Raw genomic sequence first — 21,900 nt, 5'->3', positions numbered from 1 at the left:
GGGAATTCGCCATTTTGTGCTTCGTTAATTAAAGTAGTAGGTATAAGGGGGTGCGGGAGACATATCCTAATCCCCTATGTTTCCTGAGGGTGGCTGAGGAGGCTGATATATGTTGATATATCTCTTCCAGCGGCTGCGCCATCTTGCCTTTTTTCGAATGCCACAATTTTGTCGTGCACGGCAGCCATTTTAGATGCCAGGCTGGTCCCAGGCTATCACCTACCCCTGCGGATGTAGTTTATGGCCCCAGCTGTAGAGAATTCAGACATGCCAATCCTCCTGATTCAGGCGTGTGAGTACTGATTTCAGTGCTAGTCTCCCGCCTCCCGATTTCTGCAAGCAAAAACCCGGGGGCATATTACGAACAACTAGCGATAATTTTTGTCTCTAACTTGTTTAGAGACAAAAATTATCGCCGCACATCGGCGATTTTTATCGCAGATAAACCTTGCTATTATCGCAGAAAAGTCAGCGATATTCATGTATTATCGACCTAATGCTCTTAGCCATGTTATCCACCTCCCATTGGATAACATGGCTAAGAACTGCTCAGGGCAGGTGTTAGATTTTGGAGATATTCGCGCTTAGCGCGAATATCTCCAAAAGTTGGTAATAGAAGGTAGCGATGTTAGGGACTGTTTCTAGTCGCTAACATCTTGGCACGCCACTTTGCATGTCATTAGTGATAAGTATCACTGACATGCAAAGCGGGGCCCAAGATGGTCGCTATCTCCTTTTAGCTGTCACTAACTGGTGTTAGCGACAGCTTGATAATAGGGAAATAATTTTATCTCCGCTTTCATGGCTTTTAAAGCCAAAAAAGCGGAGATAAACCCCCTTGATAATATGCCCCACGATTCCTTGGGGGTTTCAGCTGACAGGGCTTGGTATTGTGTTACATGGTAATTTTTCCAGGAAACGTCAGAGGGTCGATGCAGGGGTTCTAGAAGAGGTGATAAACCATTTAAGCCTCATGAACAAGCGCATGGTCTTTTAAAGATTTGTGAAGTACTCGGGGCGGCGGTGTGTGTGTGCCCTCTTTCAGGAGCGGGCGGGGGGGCACTGCCAGCAACTTGCCAGGTCAGGTAGTGTTCAACACGTGCATCACCCTTTCTCTGTCTGCTATTGCGCTCCATGCTTCGGAAAGGTAAGAAAAAGAACGTGCATTTGAGTTTGAAATGTCCGATCCTGCAGCAGCACACTTCCAAAGCCCACACATGACAATAACCCGATTCAAAGCCCCATTCACCCGTTTTTAAAAAAATAGATAACACTCCAACAAAGTAAGGTTATAAAACTTTATTAACTTTTAACGATAATGAACAGAACAAAAACTAAAAACATTTAAACATTTATTAACACAAAAAGCAACAATGGTTAGAAGCTGTCTTTTGTGCGAATAGTCCCAAGGCAGCACAACGTGCAGAGTTCTGGACGGCACCCAGGTGATGTCGCCTGGGTGCCGCACTGGTTTAGGGATCCTACAATGCTGCTCCGAAAATTGGCGTGGGGCGTCCCGGGTGGGGCGGGGGGAGGCCTCGTCAGTAGCGGTCTGTTGTGCGAATAGTCCCAAGGCAGCACAACGTGCAGAGTTCTGGACGGCACCCAGGTGATGTCGCCTGGGTGCCGCACTGGTTTAGGGATCCTACAATGCAGCACAGAAAAACAGCGTGGGGCGTCCCGGGTGGTGCGGGGGGAGGCCTCGTCAGTAGCGGTCTGTGTCCAGTGTCACATGGCTGACACAACATGTACGACAGGCACCCAGGTGATGTCCAGTAAACTGCCGCACTGGTTTTGGTATCCTACAATGCTGCTCCGAAAATTGGCGTGCGGCGGCCCGGGGGGGGGGGGGGGAGGCGGCGTGAACGGGCCTCCCCAGGTGGCGGCCATCTAGCTGATTTGCGCTCGCTCTTGCGGCCACAGCGTCTCGCTCACCATGTTGTGGAGTTGCTCCCACTCTTGCAGTGCAGCGATAGGCGGCTGCCACATGGCTGTCAAAATGGCGGACGGCTCTTCGGTTTTGGGCCTGGTCCACTGAAATGGCCCTGGGACACCTTGGAAGTCGGACGCTTGCCTGCTAGGGCTTGGGCTCCATTCTCGAAAAGCGTCCCCTCAGCCGTGAAGATTGTATAAAAGTCTTGGGGGCCCCCGACTCCCGCAGGCTTCCGGTGGGGAGCGGCTGCCATGATTGCTCGCGGAATGACCACGACGGAGCCACGAGATGGTGGTGCTCTCATGCTGACGCCAGCTTCAGTCTGAATGATCCAGAAACAAGGTGGGGCTTTCATCGTTTGGGAAAAAAAAATGTTCTAAACCAATGAAAAGTGTTATTTTTAGGTCATATGACCAAGCCTTCCATCTTTAGGAAACCAAAAGTAAAATGAACCAATGAAAAGTTTTATAAACAAGTCACATGACCTGTTATGCGACATAGGGCTACAAAAAGCGTAGAAAATCCGTTGGCACGTGAGGCGGCGTCAGTAGCGGACCGATGTGCGAATAGGCCGAAGGCAGCACAACGCGCCGAGATCCGGATGGCACCGAGGTGGTGTCCAGCAAATTGCCGCACTGGTGTGGCCATCCTACAATGCTGCGCCGAAAGACGGCGTGTCCAGCTGAATTGCGGTCACTGTTGCGGTACAGTGACTCGAACGCGCCGAGATCCGGATGGCGCCGAGGTGGTGTCCAGCAAATTGCCGTACTGGTGTGGCCATCCTACAATGCTGCGCCGAAAGACGGCGTGTTCAGCTGAGTTCCGGTCACTCTTCCGGCACAGTGACTCGAACGCGCTGAGATCCGGATGGCACCGAGGTGGTGTCCAGCAAGTGGCTGCACTGGTGTGGCCATCCTACAATGCTGCGCCGGAAGTCGGCGTGGGGTGCCCCGTTGGCTTATGAGGTGATGTCAGTAGTGGACTGATGTGTGAATAGGTCGGAACCAGCACAAGGCGCCAAGATCCGAATGGCAAGTCCTGGATGTTGAGTGCCTCAGTTGAGATTCCTGAGCAGTGCTTGTAGAACTGTCTGAAGCTTATTTGCACCTGCTGCAGCTTCACTAGGTCCGGCGGAACTTGTTGCCTTTTCCTTTCTGCTTCTTTTCCTACAATGCGTTTCTTCTGAAGACACGACCAGGTCCCTGAATGTGTGCAGGGGGACGCTATTGAATGAATGAACGCGCCGAGATCTGGATGGCACCGAGGTGGTGTCCAGCAAATTGCCGCACTGGTGTGGCCATCCTACAATGCTGCGCCGAAAGTCGGCGTGGGGTGCCCCGTTGGTTTATGAGGTGATGTCAGTAGCGGACCGATGTGTGAATAGGTCGGAACCAGCACAAGGCGCCCTGCACTGTTGAGCCTTTTTCAATGTCTGTTTTTTGTTCTTTCCCCTCCATCAAAAACAAAACAAAAATACAAGGCGCCAAGATCCGAATGGCAAGTCCTGGATGTTGAGTGCCTCAGTTGAGAGTTCTGAGCAGTGCTTGTAAGACTGTCTGAAGCTTATTTGCACCTGCTGCAGCTTCACTAGGTCCGGCGGAACTTTTTTCCTTTTCCTTTCTGCTTCTTTTCCTACAATGCGTTTCATCTGAAGACACGACCAGGTCCCTGAATGTGTGCAGGGGGACGCTATTGATTGAATGAAAATGGCGGCTTGACACAAAGCTGACTCAAGCGTTACTGTTGGTGCTATACAGACAAAAATTGGTTTTCAGTTTGTACATTCTTCAGGTTTTTTTTTCCATCCAAGTCTGATTGAGAGTTTGTAGAAAAATGGCTTCAGATTTTCCACATACTACTCTTCAACATTCTTCCTAAATGTAACAATGTGAAACTCACTAGGAGAACGGCTGTTTCTGTTTCCTTTCAAAATGCTGCCACCAATATTTTCTGAATGGAAGACACCATCTTGTAACATAAAGGGCCGAAAGGGGTTCTGGTCTGGCCGATGGTTGGTGGAGACATTTTGACTATATCTTGGACCTGCCCGGCCTCGCCCAAAATGGCGCCGGTATAAATGGGACTCGTAACTCTTTGCCCGCAAATGTATATCTAGAAAATGTTATTGTAAGTGGCCCTGTCGTATTTTAATTACAAAATGTACGTCCACCGATTCCGCAACTGTTAGACACCTTTGTTCTTGTCACCTAATGGCCCGCTCGTTACGTTCTTCTACAGTGTAAATGTCTCCTCATCATATACGATTTGAGTTTGCTCCGTGGCCGGCCCACGTGGTTATAGGCCCGTATTTGTATACTGACATTTTCACAATAAAGGTTTTTAAAACAAAACACGGTAGTAGTATTTTCATTTGTAAAGTTTTTACTTTTAGTGACTGTTTTCGAATCAGTAAAAGGCAAGTGAAATAAAGCAGTCCAATTACATGACGGATAAAAGGTATAATATGTAGGAACGCAGTAAAGATAAATGGTCAAGGGCAGTTGTGTTTTTCATGTCTGCAACATAAAGTGATCGATAAGAATCTGATAATCAGGCGTATCGGCGACTAAGACAGCAGGCCGAATCTCCTTTACTCAACGGCTCCGTCATGGAAGGAAGAAACGCCCTTTTTCTCGAAAAAGGAATATATTTTACTTGCAAGACAGTTGTAAATTTTCCGGGAAAGTACATTAGCCTGGAATATTATAACATATGTTTGAAAAAAAAATATTGTTCGAAAAAAATAAAAAGCGTAATTTTTAGGTCATATGACCAAGCTTTTCATCATTAAATTAACAAAAGTAAAATGAACCAATGAAAAGTTTTATTAACAAGTCACATGACCTGTTATGCTTACGTTACGCGCTGCGCGCCGCGCCTCGGATCACTTCCGGGTGCGCTAACGCAGCGTGTCATAAAACGCATTACGCGACAACGTAGGTCAAGAATATAGTCTAAATGTCTCCACCAACCAGCGTTCAGAACACAACCCCTTTCAGCAGTCCAAAAAGTTCTGTTAAATGACAACAGAGGGGACAGGCAACAAGAACCATCAGTCAAAGAGGGGAGGGCAAGTTCTTCTCTTCCGGGTCATGTTGGGGCGCTACCGGAACTGATCGAATTGGTAGTCTACAGTGTTTCTGGATGTTTCAGACTAAAGCTGGCGTCAGCATGAGACCACTACCATCTCGTAGCTCCGTCGTGGCCATTCCACGAGCAATCATGGCAGCCGCTCCCCACCAGAAGCCTGCGGGAGTCGGAGGCCCCCAAGACTTTTGTAGAATCTTCACGGCTGAGGGGACGCTTTTCGAGAATGGGACCCAAGCCCTAGCAGACAAGCGTCCGAGTTCCAAGGTGTCCCAGGGCCATTTTAGTGGACCAGGCCCAAAACCGAAGAGCCGGCCGCCATTTTGAGAGTCCTGTGGCAGCCGCCTATCGCTGCACCGCAAGAGCGGGCGCATCTCAACTACATGGTGAGCGAGACGCTGTAGTCGCAAGAGCGGGCGGAAAACAGCTGAATGGCGGAAGAGGCACAGTGTAGCAAAAGCGGGCGGAATGGCAACTAAAACGATAAAGGGGCGCCTCACTACAGCTTGTCTTCAGGTCAAACGGATTGTGGGACAAGGTCCAGAATTGAAGAGTCATCAAAAGGCAAAAAGTACCGCCGGACCCCGGGAGCCGGCCGCCTATGTCGGGGGCGATCTCAGGCTACACCAGTGCTATAAGACTTGGGGAGGGTGTCGGAGCCAAGCGTCTTCTCCGAGTCCATGGCCATCACAGCGCCCCTCAGGGGCCTCCGTCAAGCTGTTTAGGAAGGTAACATATGACATTGTTTTCTAATGCAGTCAGGTCCACAAACGACACTCACTTACTTTGAGAATAGTGAAGCTGCAGTAGGTGGAAATAAGCTTCAGACAGTGTTACAAGCGCTGCTCAGAACTCTTAACTATGGCACCCAACATCCAGAACTTATGCTATTTGAGAATGGTAGTGACATCGAAGCATCTCAGGGACCAAAACCATTAACGTACTTTCACGTATGAAAATCTTACTTGGGGAGGGGGCAGGAGCGAAGCGCCCCCTCCCAGTCAGCGCCACCACACCGTATGTTGAAAATCTGAAGCCATCGTTCTACAAAGTCAACCAAACTTGGATTGAAAAATCTAGAAAAATGTACAAACTGAAAACCAGTTTTGGTCTGCATTGCATCAGTAACAACGCTTGAGTCAGCTTTGTGTCAAGCCGCCATTTTGATTCAACAAAGCACAGGCATTGAAAAAGGCTGAAATTTAGAACTCTAAACTATGGCACCCAACATCCAGGAGCTTGCTATCCGGATCTTGGAGCCTTGTGCTGTTTTCGATCTATTCACACATCGGTCCACTACTGACATCATCTTATAAACCAACGTTATGTAAATAGTTTTTTAATAAAATGTTTTACCCTGTTTCTTTGCTGGTGTGTTGTCTATATTTTTAATATTTGCATAGGGTTTGTCATTATTTTGTGCGGGATGGGTGATGGAGCCGAGCTGTCTTGCAGCCCTCATGGTGTGGAGCTCAGTTCATCTCACTATTTTCGTATTTCTCAAGAAGGGTTGTTCCTAATATTTCTATTTTAGCGAGGTCAAAAAGAGATCCAATTAGTGGCCTACTGATTTTGCTCGATTACTTTTATTTTTTTACACGATTTTTCACTATCTGCAAAGACTAAACAGAGTATTGCGACTTTGTGCTTGTTTGTAAATAGAGAATGATCCAAAGAGAACCAATTCTAAAACAGTAAATGCTTGGACAACAATCAATCAAATGGAGAGACAAGGAGGTACGACGGATTACAACGGGGGTAAAGGCCTGCGTTAACTACCCTTCTGTATCTGCAAAGAGAGAGTACTACTAAGGCAAAAGAGGGGAGGGGGGGGGGGGCAGCGTTCAAAGCACATCAGCGTGCATAAATACGAAAATGTTTTTATCTATCACGTACTTGACATTTTAAAGCTTTTCATATTTGCTATTAAAAAACCAATGAAATTCACAGAAAAAACCATAGGTTATAGTGGATATATAGTTAGGAATTTGCATTTACAAAACCTTGAAAATTCAATGAAAAAACCATAGGTTATAGGCCATATATAGTTAGGAATTAGCATTTACAAAACCTTATTTTACTCGCATAAAACCATTGAAATTCCATATATAGTTAGCTAACTATAAGCGCTAACTATATATCGCGCACCCGCAATCCACTGCTGATGATGTCACATATTACATCATTCATGACATGGTCAGTGACATCACTGATGACATCACTGATGACATCTCAAATGACATCACTGATGACAACTCAAATGATATCAATGATGACATCTCAAATGACATCACTGATGACATCACTGATGACAACTCAAATGACATCACTGATGACATCTCATTTGTCATCACTGATCACATCACTCATGTGATAATACAATGAACCTCTTCAGACTCTAATATAACCTTACATACACTCAGTATAAACAGACACTCACAGACTGTCACTCATCCATGGAGTTACTCACACACCTAGTCAGTCATGCAAAGAATCAATCACACCTCCATTTCCTCAACTATACAGTTATACACATCTTACTTATTCAAACATATAATAACACATATTTACTCTCTTATATAATCCCTGATACAAGCTCACAGTGATCGATACAGCCACTCACACATTCACTGGCTCTTATGTTCAGTTATTTATATATCTCAACTCTCACATGTATTGTGTTTTACATACGTACTTACTTGCACATGTAGCAATGAGAAATCCATTCACTCACCAACACACCCATGCACAGTCAACCGCCCATATAGCTGTTTCCACATGCACTCTTGAACTCATACTCCTAGTGAATCAACTGCTTACACATCTATGCACAGAGTCACGCACCTCCCAGCCACCCACACACACACTCAGCCTCCCATTCAAATATTTGGGCAACCAATCAATAACCCATATGGCTACTCTTATAGCTACTGATCAACACATGCAGCAGCTTACACAACAACAAACATACTGATGCACGAATTAAGACAGTTTAGTCACTAACCCATGTACTCAGTGAGACACATTTAATCACTCACTCATACAGTCAGTCATGCACCTACTAAATTCTTCATCCAGACACTTATACATCCACTCATTCTTCAATATGTGAAACATATTTTAACTTTACAGAAACATACAGTCACTGGATGTTGTAATCAGTGATGTCATCAGTGATGTCACTGACCATGTCATGAATGATGTAATATGTGACATCATCAGCAGTGGATTGCGGGTGCGCGATATATAGTTAGCGCTTATAGTTAGCTAACTATATATGGAATTTCAATGGTTTTATGCGAGTAAAATAAGGTTTTGTAAATGCTAATTCCTAACTATATATGGCCTATAACCTATGGTTTTTTCATTGAATTTTCAAGGTTTTGTAAATGCAAATTCCTAACTATATATCCACTATAACCTATGGTTTTTTCTGTGATATATATATATATATATATATATATATATATATATATACATATTCTTGCACTATGTGATACCGCTGTAGCGTAAATAACTGATTTGCGGTAGCGAAATTATGCTCATGTATGAATCTGGAATAGACTACAAGATGGCGCTTTATTTACTACAGAGGGTATAGTCCTTTGTTTAAGTTAATGAAATTGTCAATGCTTTATTAGTATGCAGGAGTCTAGTGTCATTGACACTGACAAAGGCTAAATGCCGAAACGCGTTTGTTGTTTTTTGATTAAAGACCCTGTTGAAACCTGCTACCCTCTAGAGTGCTGTTTTTCCTGGGGAGTTAAAGGAGTTACAGTAGAATTGAGCGTCATGTATATATATATATATATATATTCACTGAAAAAACCATAGGTTATAGACCATATATAGTTAGGGATTAGCATTTACAAAACCTTATTTTATTCGCACAAAACCATTGAAATTCCATATATAGTTAGTTGCACTAACTATATATCGCGGACCCGCAATCCACTGCTAATGATGTCACATATTACATCATTCATGACATGGTCAGTGACATCACTGATGACATCACTGATGACATCTCAAATGACATCACTGATGACATCACTGATGACAACACCCAGTGACTATATGTTTCTGTAAAGTTAAAATATGTCTTACATATTGAAGAATGAGTGGATGTATAAGTGTCTGGATGAAGGATTTAGTAGGTGCATGACTGACTGTATGAGAGAATGATTAAATGTGTCTCACTGAGTGCATATGTTAGTGACTAAAGTGTCTTAATTTGGCAATCATTATATATGTTGTTCTGTAAACTGCTGCATGTTTAAATCAGTAGCTATATCAGTAACTATATGGGTTATTGAATGGTTGCCCAAGTATTTGTATGGGAGACTGAGTATGTGTGTGGGTGGCTGGGAGGTGTATGACTCTGTGCATAGATGTGTGAGCAGTTGATTCCCTAGGTGTATGGGTTCAAAAGTACATGTAGAAACAGCTGTATGGACAGTTGACTGTGTGCATGAGTGTATTGGTGAGTGAATGGATATCTCAGTGCTACATGTCAAAGTAAGTACATATGTAAAACACAGTCCATGTGAGAGTTGACATATATAAATAACTGAACATAAGAGCCAGTGAATGTGAGAGTGGCTGTATGGATCATTGTGAACTTGTATCAGGGATTGTATAAGAGAGTAAATATGTGTTAGTATATGTTTGAATAAGTAAGGTGTGTATAACTGTATAGTTGAGGAAATGGAGGTGTGATTGATTCTTTGCATGACTGACTAGGTGTGTGAGTAACTCCATGGATGTGTGACAGTCTGTGAGTGTCTGTTTACACTGAGTGTATCTAAGGTTATATTACAGTCTGAAGATGTTCATTGTATTATCACATAAATTATATCATCAGTGATGTCATCAATAATGTCAAATGAGATGTCAGTGATGTCATCAGTGATGTCATTTGAGATGTCATCAGTGATGTCATCAGTGATGTCATTTGAGATGTCATCAGTGATGTCATCAGTGATGTCACTGACCATGTCATGAATGATGTAATATGTGACATCATTAGCAGTGGATTGCGGGTCCGCGATATATAGTTAGTGCAACTAACTATATATGGAATTTCAATGGTTTTGTGCGAATAAAATAAGGTTTTGTAAATGCTAATCTCTAACTATATATGGTCTATAACCTATGGTTTTTTCAGTGAATTTTCAAGGTTTTGTAAATGCAAATTCCTAACTATATATGGTCTATAACCTATGGTTTTTTCAGTGAATTTCATTGGTTTTTTAAAAGCTAATATCTATAGCTGTAAAATATATTCTTTATTACGTGACGTATCACGTAGCCCGTGAGACGCCTCATGATGCATCGCATAACCGTGACGTATCGTCTCTGCAGCGCAAACAAAACCGCAATCGCAATTTTTTTTTTCTTTTGCCCCGCGGGGAACTTTAATAGCCCCCTCATCAATCCTAGGGGTTCAGGAGGAGTCTACCTTACCCCTTTCCTTCATTTACACCTTTTTTTTTCCACCTCTTGTCTCTCGATCCCACAGAGAGACAAGATGGCGGCCGCTCCAGACTGTTTACAATGTTAACAGCCAATCAGCTTCACCTCAGACTCCCGTTGCACTGCTGGTTAGCTTCCCGGTTAGCTGCCCGGTTCGCGTACCAAGACGCGTCTCTACGGCGAAAAAATCGTTTTTTTTTTTTTTTGGGCCCCGCGGGGCTCTATAATATCCCCCTCATCAATCCTAGGGGGTCAGAAGGGGTCTACCTTGCCCCCTTTCCTTCATTTCCCCCTTTGTTTTGGCCTCCTCTTGTCTCTCGATCCCACAGAGAGACAAGATGGCGGCCGCTCCAGACTGTTTACAATGTTGACAGCCAATCAGCTACTCCTCAGACTCCCGTTACACTGCCGGTTAGCTTCCCGGTTAGCTGCCTGGTTAGCTGCCCGGTTCGCGTACCAAGACGCGTCTCTACGGCGAAAAAATCGTTTTTTTTTTTTTTGGGGCCCCGCGTGGCTCTATAATATCCCCCTCATCAATCCTAGGGGGTCAGAAGGGGTCTACCTTGCCCCCTTTCCTTCATTTCCCCCTTTGTTTAGGCCTCCTCTTGTCTCTCGATCCTACCGAGAGACAAGATGGCGGCCGCTCCGGACTGTTTAGAATGTTGACAGACACCGGAGAGCCAATCAGCTTCGCATCGCAAAGTTCCGTTACGCGAAAAGTACGCGAACCGGAGCGCTGCCCAGAGCGCTGTTACAGATATATATCTTTTTTTGAACGTTAATTTCTCAAAATACACTGAAGCACATATATTGAGACCTAGCAAAGGCACATCGGGCTAACAGTCCCTACAATTTTGCCAAGTTTCGTGCAAATCCATTCAGCCGTTCGGGCTAAAAGTGAGGCCAACCGCCCTATGGAAAAATGAATAGGAAAAACGCGTTTTGGGACCCCCCTTTTTTCTCGGCCCCCCCTTGACGACCCCCCCCAAATTTTCAGGGGCTGCTCAGAAACAAAATGTGCCATTTTCCTGAAAATTTCAGCCAATTCCGTCCACAAACGCCAAAGTTATTAGACATAGAATTTTCAAAAGGTCCATAGAGAAAAAATCCTAACTATATATACCTACTGGCTATCGCCAGTAGGTAATATATATATATATATATATATATATGTATTTTACGTATATTATACATAGCAACTGAAAGCCTTAACCAATGCAGAAAAAAGTATTACACGATGATTGAAGTATTTTTTCCATGTCTATGGCAAATGGTTAGCACGTGATTCACTTTTTGAAAGCACTGTCACTTTAAAAAAGCCTTTGTTTTAAAATGAAATTGTCGAGTGAACAAGCGGCGTTCGCGCCGCGAAACGCGTCTCAGACATCTTGGCAAAATAAAATAATAAGCAGCACGAAAATTTGTGTCCGTGTCCTGTTTTCACTCCTGCGCGTGAATAGAGACGTGGCATCTTCTACAGGATTTGTTGTATATTAACTGGCTGTTCCGGAATAACAGTTTAGCACGGGACCCCTCCTCCAACGTTGGGCCTGCGGTGAAGAAACGGAACCGTCTTCCGGATTACCCCGGGGGACAATTGAAAGTCCTGGAAAGGAATTACCGCGGCCCCCCCAGCACCCAGAACATTGATTGTGTACCTGTATCGGATGTGACACGAAGACACCGGCCGGCTGCGAGGGTTTCTGCTCTCGCAAAAAGCAAGGAGTTCCGAGGTCCAAACCGACAGGTACTGTTTGAAGCGGCATTGCGGGGGTGGAGGAGTATGCGAGACTGTTGAAAAAAACGCATGAAAAACGCACTTATTGAGACCCGCGTTTTAGCAGCAAGTCCGAATAAATCAAACAAAGCAAAGATGTCAAGCGACATCGTGAGAGAAAGGGAGGCGGCTGCCACAGGAATGTTCAAAGACGTTCCAACAGCAAGCAGCAGTACAAAACCAAATGATAATGTTATAGCACATCCACCAGACTCTGTGGAATACAAAATGAAAATATTGGAAAAGAAAATGCGAATGGAAATGTCTAAGTGGTGGGAGTCAAGGTCCCTACAAAGTTATATAGAGGTGGGTAGAATCCCACGGGGACTTCGCATCTTAACTGCACCCACATACGAGGAGCCACATCCTGAATTGATGCGAGAGTGGGCAGAAGTGAACCTTGACTCATCCCGTAGACTTACGTTATTATTGATTAAATATGCAGACATAGACAGGGCACGCCTGCTGACAGAAATAGATGCCCTTAACTAGCAAGCATGGGCCAAGATGAAGAAATTGCCCGTCTAAGGAAAGAGATTACAACCCGACTAAAGAAAGAGAAAGATAAAATAAAGGATAGAAAAACTCACAAATTCCAACGAGACAAAGTTGATTATGAGATAGGACAGATCTTTACCTTTGCTCGTAAATTCGACATTGTACGCAAAAATCAACAAAAACAGGGGCGAGGTATTCCAAGTATATCCAGTAACCGCCAGAGGAGAACAGAGGATGATGCTGCAACAACATCAAGTGAACAATATACATCCAACAGTGAAGATTATTCGGAGTTGAGAAACGCCCCTATTGCCCCAGCTGGGGCCAGACCATCGCCGGGGGAAGAGATGGAAATTTTAGCCACCCAAAGAATGGCAACTTTGAGGCCAATGACCCGCTCGCAAACACAGGGAAGCGGACAAACATCAAGCGGAAACAGAGGCGCAATGCAGCAAAACACAAATACAAATCCAAATCAACCGCGACGGAAACGAAATTACTGGAAAAAGAAGTAATACAAACAATAATCAATTTATCCAACCTAAAATTGACTCAAAAGGAAGAAAATACTTTGAGTCTGGGATTATCATACTGTCCACCAAACAACTTTGATTACCCCAATACCCGGATGGATGTATACAAGGGAGTGAGAAAGTTGAAACTCAAAAAATTATATGCAATGAAAAAAACAAATTCAACACATGAAAATCCTGATACTCCTCTAACAACAACGCTACCTCTAGAGGCCGACATGGAACGGGAACTAGAGGAACTATGGAACCAAGAGAGTGTTCAAGTCGGAACGCAAAATCTGTCAAGTGCAAATATTTCAAACAAAGGAGCAGGCCTGACAAATTTCAAACCAAAGTCAAAATATTGCCCTATCATGCTGCATGATGCCATAGTTACGTTCCATGAAGTTATCACTCAAAAAATTTAAAATTTAAATAAAGGAGGAGCCAAGCCAGCATTCGAAATGGCCGCATAGCCGCTCGGCTCCGTGAGCCCTCTTTCCCTGCACGCCCATCCGGATGTTCGTTCTGAACTACAAAGGTGTATTTGGATAATAGAAGGAGAGCGTTCACTTACCACCTGCTCCAGAGACTCCTGCGTGCTGTGAATCCGGAGAATCTCCCATCCATTGCTCAGCGGCCCGTGCGGTGACGAAGCCGGGGTGTCGATTGTAACGGGCAGCTGTCCGTGACTGCAACAACAGCAGCCGCCTCTGGTGGTGAGGAATCAGTCGGAGGGTGCCGTTGTCTTGGAGTGCCGCTGAAGGCAGCATCAGCCCGGTCCCTTGTCGAAGAGCCCTGGGGGCCTGAGAGGCATACTGGAGTCGAGGGGGGTGTGTGGCTCCTGGCCCCCCTCTTCGGACTCCGCGCCCGGACATAACCAAGGATCGCCCCCGAGACAGGCGGGAAGCCCCCAGGGAGTGGTAGGGTCTTTTGCTTAGCCTTTTGGTGACTCTCCCTGGGGAACCCGCCTCATAACTTTGTGTTCTGGGCGTACATTTGGTGGCGCCCTGTGCTGGGCCCGGTCCCTACAGTGAGGTGCATAGGGACGGGACCGAACTGACAAAGATGGCGGCTGACACCCCCATCACGGACCAGATCCCGATCGGACGACTGCCGTAGGCACGGAGCTGGGATGCTGGCGGCACATGTCCTGGCCGCCCTAACGGATTTACGCGGGTCCCTGATTTGCAACGCCCATGACCTGGATCGAAGAATGGCCGCCATTGCTGTTTCACCGCCCTGTAAGGACGTAGTCCGATTTCAATGGAGTGCCGCTGTGCCCGTGTCTACTTCCTTGGGGAGGACTCTGGGCCCGCCGGGGTTTGGGGAATTGCCGAGAGACCTGGTTGCTTCGTCCTCCCTGGACAGTGCGGATGTACACGTGAGCGCCTCTTTGGGACGCATGCCTAACTTGAGCTTCGGGACGTGCTGCTGTTCTTCTTTTCGGGCCGCCCCAACACCAACGCGGCCTTTGCCGGACAGTGAGATCTCCTCTTCATGGATGGTATTACTGTGCTTGGACTTTGTGGCACCAGCGGGCTTGGTATTGCCGCCCTTGGACTTGTAGTAGTGTAGTGTGTGCTTATATAGCGCAGGACTCACTCCCGAAGGGGTACCTCCGCGCTTCGACCGCTGCGAAACCCTTCCTGGCTTCCCTGAGAGATGGTCCCTTAATGGGTATCTCCAGGGTGAGACCAGGCATCCCCGGTGGTCTGGTGGGGCCGTTAGTGAAGATGAGGCAAGCTAGTGCCCAGAGTTGCCGAGTGTGATCGCTGATCAGAGTGGGCACCGAGGCGAGAGAATTATCGAGTCCGCTGACCCTGGTCCGGAAACCTGCCGCGTCGGGAATCGAGCCCTGGTCCCGGGCCGTCCTCTGCTCTCGGGTCTGCCGCCTCAACCAGTGAGCCACACTACTCGAGCTGCTGACCCTTTTTTTGGTATTACTTGGGCCTGACTCTCTCGGATCCTCCAGATCCTCCAAAAAGTACTTTATATTGATTGACAAGGGATCATTGGGTGCTTCCGTTGCTAGACGAGGCCAGGGGTTATGCATTTTAGGTTTCGGTGGCCCTCACGTTAACTGACGATGCTTTGGGTGTGTTTGCATTGGGATTGTATTATTGATGTACTTGGTACTTGACATTCTCCGTGCTACTCCATTTTTTGCTTTGGGACTCTCCTCACGTGCAGGGGTAGTGGGCGGGGCCGGGCGGCGACTTTGAGGGCCCTCCTCCACCTATGGTTCTTGTCTTTTCTCTTTTCTTTTCTAAATTTCGGGTTCCATTAGGGCGACAGGCACGCAGCTGGGGGGGTAGGCCTTGGCCTTCCGCGGGTGTGCAGGGTGGGGGTAGGGGGGTAGGGTTTGTCCGTTCTTTGTTTCCATGGCCCTTTAGTCTTTTTGTCTTTTTCTATAGTGTCGTCTTCATTCGTGGTTCCTGTAACGTGTATTGCTTTGAGGGGTGGGGTTGGGGGTTGCTCTCAACCGGATTTGTGCCAACGTCTCTCCTGATTTGTGTGCCTTAACTCCACTACTTCGTCTGTATTTATATTGATTGTGGATATCCTGATTTGCGCGCTGTGTTGTAGGACCACGTGTGATTGTATGGCACTTCTTCAGTTCTCTATATTAAAAAATGAACCTCTGTAATCCTGACTTCGGACCTGACCGTATGCCCACGTGTTGCCTCCTGATGTACATATCGGTCCGGCTTTTGAACTATTCTGATTCTCCGTATTGATTGCTATACTTTTACCCTGTTTCGCGACCGGCCAAGAAGGTTGTAGGCCCGTACCTGTACTTGATTGCAAGACTAATAAAGGTTCACAAAAAAAAAAAAAAAAAAATCGGAACCAGTACAATTATTCAGAAACATCGCAATCAAGACCATATGTATTTCCAACTAATGAAAAAATTAACTAACAACAAGGAAGTCATAATCCGTAACAGTGACAAAGGAGGAAACATAGTGCTATGGCCGCATGATGAATATATGAAAGAGGCCATGAGCCAATTGAATGATAGACAATGCTATTCACGAACTGATGTTGGCAAACTGAAAGAAATGTATCAAGCCTACTATAAAAAATTATCAAGTTGGCGTAATAAAAAACTTCTAAGTGAGAATGAGTATAAGTGTTTAAAAAACGATAATCCCACTGTACCTACAATATACTTTATACCCAAAATACATAAGGATAGCAAGAAACCACCGGGGCGTCCTATTATCAGTGCCAGAAATAGCATTCTAGAAAAAACATCAGTCTATGTAGACTTTTTTCTTCAAGACTATGTAAAATCACTGGAATCCTATGTTAGGGATACAAGTGACTTTCTAAACAAAATAAAGAACTTTCAATGGAACCATGAATACATCATGATGGCAATAGATGTATCATCATTATATACCAGCATAAAACATGATGGCGGCATCCAAGCTGTGGAATATTTTCTCAAAGACAGAGAACCCATTTTTCAACAACACAGTGAGATGCTGGTGGCAATGATAAAATTCTGCCTATACAACAACATATTCATGTTCAATCATCTATTGTACTGCCAAATACAGGGAGTAGCCATGGAGGCTAGCTTCTCCCCGAGTTATTCATGCCTACATATGGGCAAATGGGAGAAGCTAGTCCTAGGGGAAGTACATGGTTATATAATGTCAACCAAAGTCAAAATTTGGTTAAGATTTATTGACAGTTTGTTTGTAATCTGGCACGGAACGAGGGGGGAAGCTGAAAATTTCATGTGTGATTCGAACAATAATGATCTTAACTTAGGATTCACTGCAGATATAAGTAATTCAAGGGTGAGTTTTTTAGATACAGAAGTGTATATAGATAATAACACTGTACAAACGACTTTACATCGTAAAAAAATTGCTGGAAACTCCCTATTACACGCCTCAAGTTCACACCCACATCATTTAGTGAACAGCATTCCCTACGTGGAAATGCTCAGGATAAAGAGGGTATGCAGTACACACAAGGAATTGCAACAAGCCCAAAAACAGTAAAGAAAGGTTCCTAGCCAGAGGCTATGCCAAACAAACTATAGACAGGGCCATTGCCAAAACAATGTTAGTAGATAGGGAAAGTCTATTGGTCAGCAAAAGAGACAAAAGAGACAAAAAAGACAATGAACATCAGGTAAGCCAGACAAATATGGAGGAAAAATAATTTCGTTTGATTTTAGGGTACAGTAAACAACACAAGGCAATACAGAAAATCATTCAGGATGAATGGCCTACACTTTTGAGTGACCCAGTATTAGGACCCCTGCTTCCGCAGAGGGCGTCCATTACTTATAGTAGGTGTCCCTCAATGAGAGATTGTTTAGTTGTATCAGATCCTGAAATCATTGGCAAACCAACTTGGTATGAAAATTTGAAAGGTTTCAAAAAATGTCCCACATGCAAAGCTTGTACACATGGTACGTACAAATACAAAAACATATCTCAGTCCCTTTAAAACCAAACCTTACGTGATAAATAAAATGCTGAATTGCAAGACAGAATTCTCTGTACATGTGCTAACGTGCCCCTGTGGGTTAAACTACCTGGGTTCGACCAAACTGCAAGCACATGTTCGAATACTTCAGCACCTTCGAGCCATCACAAACCCCGACAACACCTACCCGGTGGCCCGACATTTTAAAACATTCCACGGGTCAAATAACAAAGGTTTAACATATTACCTAATAGATGCAATTCCCCCCAATAGACGAGGAGGGGACCGTGAGAATAAATTAAGGAAACTAGAGACCAGGTATATCCTACTGTTGGATTCAAAACATCCGAATGGATTGAACCTAACGGAGGATTTATATACCTGTCTATCTTAAACAAACACGAGGAGAAAAGATTCTGAGATAGTGAGAAAAAAAACAGTCAAATATAGATCCGTCAGAACGGGAAATTAATCTGATATCCCATATATAAAAAAACACACAAATCAAACTACCAGATATAAATGAGGAATAATGAGGTGTTTTATGTTGTAAATAATGTATATATGTATTTTATAAACAATTGGGGTATAAATGATTTTAAGATTTGTAAATATCTTACAATGACTGTTTTTTAAACAATGTTTATAGATGTGATCCAATATAACTATCTGGTTTCTAAGGGATACATAGGAAGATTGGCACTGGTAGCTATATTACATATGTGGGACAAGACGGGTAGATGAATATCGATATATACCAATGAAAAATGTTCAATGATGAAATAATTGGAATGGTGAACCACTATTTGAGAATGTTAATAATGAGATAAATGGAGAGAAAAATCAATAAGATAAAAAAACAGACATGTGATATATGATATATGGAACGAATGGATCAAAGTTAAAGCAATCAAAGTGAAGAGGTTGTGTACAATATGTAGACAGTAAATGACATAATTTTTAACATCACTATCACTTTAAAGCACTTTAGTTATGAATTTTGGCCAAGGTAAATGGATAAATCAACAATCTAGTCAATGTAAAGTTTAAAGGGCCAATGTATTTTACAGGAATTTACAATATCAACAAACAAAAAAGATTACATGAATTGTATTTTATACTTGTTTGGGTTGTATGTAACTTTGAAAAAAGTGTATTTTACGTATATTATACAAAGCAACTGAAAGCCTTAACCAATGCAGAAAAAAGTATTACACGATGATTGAAGTATTTTTTCCATGTCTATGGCAAATGGTTAGCACGTGATTCACTTTTTGAAAGCACTTTCACTTTAAAAAAGCCTTCATGTTAAAATGAAATTGTCAAGTGAACAAGCGGCGTTCGCGCCGCGAAACGCGTCTCAGACATCTTGGCAAAATAAAATAACAAGCAGCACGAAAATTTGGGTCCGTGTCCTGTTTTGACTCCTGCGCGTGAATAGAGACGTGGCATCTTCTACAGGATTTGTTATATATATATATATATATATATATATATATATATATATATATATATATATATATATATATATATATATATATATATTACCTACTGGCGGTCGCCAGTAGGTAGTTATAGTTAGGATCGTTTTCCAAAGGAAATCTGCAACATTCTATTGGGAATAACTTTGGCGCCAAATGAGGGATCTGCCTGTAATTTACCTTAAATTTGCCTCGCTGCGCTCCGCTCCTTCCCTGAAAGTTTGGGGGGGATTTGTCGGGCGGGGGCTGAGATAAAAGGGGGGTCCCAAAACGTGTTTTCCCCATGTTAAATTCCATAGGGCGGTGGGACTCACTTTTAGCCCGAACGGGTGAATGGATTTCCACCAAACTTGGCAAAATTGTAGCGACTGGTAGCCCGATGTGCCTTTGCTATGTCTCAAGATATGTGCTCCAGTGGATTTTGAGTAATTTAGGTTCCAAAAAATATATATATCTATAAGCGCGCCCCGGTACGCGCACCGGGGCGCGTACCAACGCGCTACTCGAGTTCGCGAGCGGAAAGCTGATTAGCTCTCGGGTGCCTGTCAACATTCCAAACAGTCCGGATTGGTTGCCATCTTGTGTCTCGGTAGGATCAAGACACAAGAGGTGGCAAAAACAAAGGGGGAAATGACCAAAAGGGGACAGGGTAGACCCCCTCTGACACCCTAGGTTTGATGTGGGGGCCATGAAAGGGCCCGCGGGGCAAAACAAAAAAAAAATTCGATTTTCGCGGGGGGGAGCGCCCGGTACGCGCACCGCGGAGTGTACCGGTGAGCGTACCATGGGGAAAAAAGAATGACAGAGTTTTTAAAAAATGTAGCATTTTTTTATAAATTGGAGGTAGTTCTAAAAAGAACTGTTTTTTTTATTCTTTTTGTTGTTTTATATTTTTTTATTGTTTTTTGGAACATTTTTTACTTTTTTTTGCTTTTATGAACAATTTTATATTTTTTTTGTAATTTTTATGGCGATTAACAAAAAACAGGGAATTGTAAACGGCTCAACTGGAGCAAAAAAAATCTGGAAAAAATTAAGGTTTATTTTTGCAGTTGTGGTTGTCTCCAGCACGGTTAATCAGTTTTATACTTTGCTCTCCATAGCAAATTGTAGTCCCGCAAAATTTACAAAAATTTTAAAATCTCCAAACTGGGGTTGGATATTTGGGACCATCTCCCTTGTTTCTGGACCCGATAGAGTGGGTTGTTTACTTTTGGAGGTGCTGCGAGAAGATTGGGGAGCGTTCCTTGTCAGTTCTCTGACCTCTGCCGCAGCATAGCTGTTTGGGTGCCTGCGTTGCATATGGCGAATCATAGTATTGTTGCCAAATGAATACTTTTTGGCAGTGTTACCCCTGAAAAGTACAGTGCCACAGATCAGACATGTAACTTTTGGAGCATTAACTTTCTTTAGGCCCCTTGGGATTTTAAAAAACTCCCAGACAATGTGCTCCTTTGGTTTATAGGGGGTATTATCTTCAGGCAGGAACTGCCTCTTCTCCTCCTCCTCTTCATCTTCTCCACCACTGTGGTGTTGTGGTGGTCCTTGTGGTGGTGGTGGTGGTTGAGATGCTCCTGCTGCTGCTGCTACTGTAGCCATTTCTCACTACAAACAGGTCTGCAAACAGGTCTTCCTCAGTCAAAGTACAAAGTGAGAATGAGGAAAAAAGGTGGGGGCTTTCATCATTTGGAAAAAAAACATGTTCTGAACCAATGAAAAGTGTTATTTTCAGGTCACATGACCCGACGCGCTTACGCTACGCGCCCCGGGGCGCGCCCGGGGGCGCTTACGTAGCGCGATCGTATGTGCTCGGGTGCTTCCGGGTGCCCTTACGCCGTGTGTATCACGCGGACGCGGCTACGCGATACGTCGCGATGATGTTTTCATTCGCGGCAAAAGCGCTAAAGGGACGCTCAACGGTACGCGCACCGGGGCGCGCCGCAAGACTGCGTTTACCGGTGCGCTCACCGGTACGTGCACCGGGAACGCTCCAGGGCAAAAAAAAAAAAAAAATACATGAACAATATATTATTATTATTATGTTTCTTATATAGCGCCGGAATCGACCCCCGAAAGGGTATCTCCGCGCTTGCCTTGGGAACCCGTCCTGGTTTTCCCTGTGAGATAGCCCCTACAGGGCATCCCCAAGGTGAAAGCCAGGCATCCCGCCGCATGGGGGCCGTTGTGGAGATTAAGCAAGCTTAATGCCCAGAGTTGCAGAGTGTGAACCCATGATTAGGTCAGGCACCGAAGCGAGAATTATCGAGTCCATGGACATTTGAGCTCAAGACCCTGCCGCGTCGGGAATTGAACCCTGGTCTGACCTCTGCTTCAGGGTCTGCCTGCTCTAACCAGTGAGCCACACTTCTCCACCTATAAATAAAAAAATAGTATTACATAAATATACAATATAGGATTCATTATAAAAATATTATATTTCATAGCTATAGAAATTTGCTATTAAAAAACCTTTGAAATTCACAGAAAAAACATAGGTTTTAGGCCCTATATATAGTTAGGAATTAGCATTTGCAAAACCAATGAAATTCACTGAAAAAACCATAGGTTTCACACCAGTTATAATTAGGAATTAGCATTTAAAAAACCTATTAAATTCACTGAAAAAACCATAGGTGATGTCACTGACCATGTCATGACGGATGTAATATGTGATGTCATCAG

This window comes from Lissotriton vulgaris, chromosome 4_1 (assembly GCF_964263255.1).
Source record: "Lissotriton vulgaris chromosome 4_1, aLisVul1.2, whole genome shotgun sequence".
Taxonomy (NCBI): Eukaryota; Metazoa; Chordata; class Amphibia; order Caudata; family Salamandridae; genus Lissotriton; species Lissotriton vulgaris.
The sequence above is the reverse complement of the archived record's forward strand: the minus strand, read 5'-3'. Positions refer to the sequence as shown.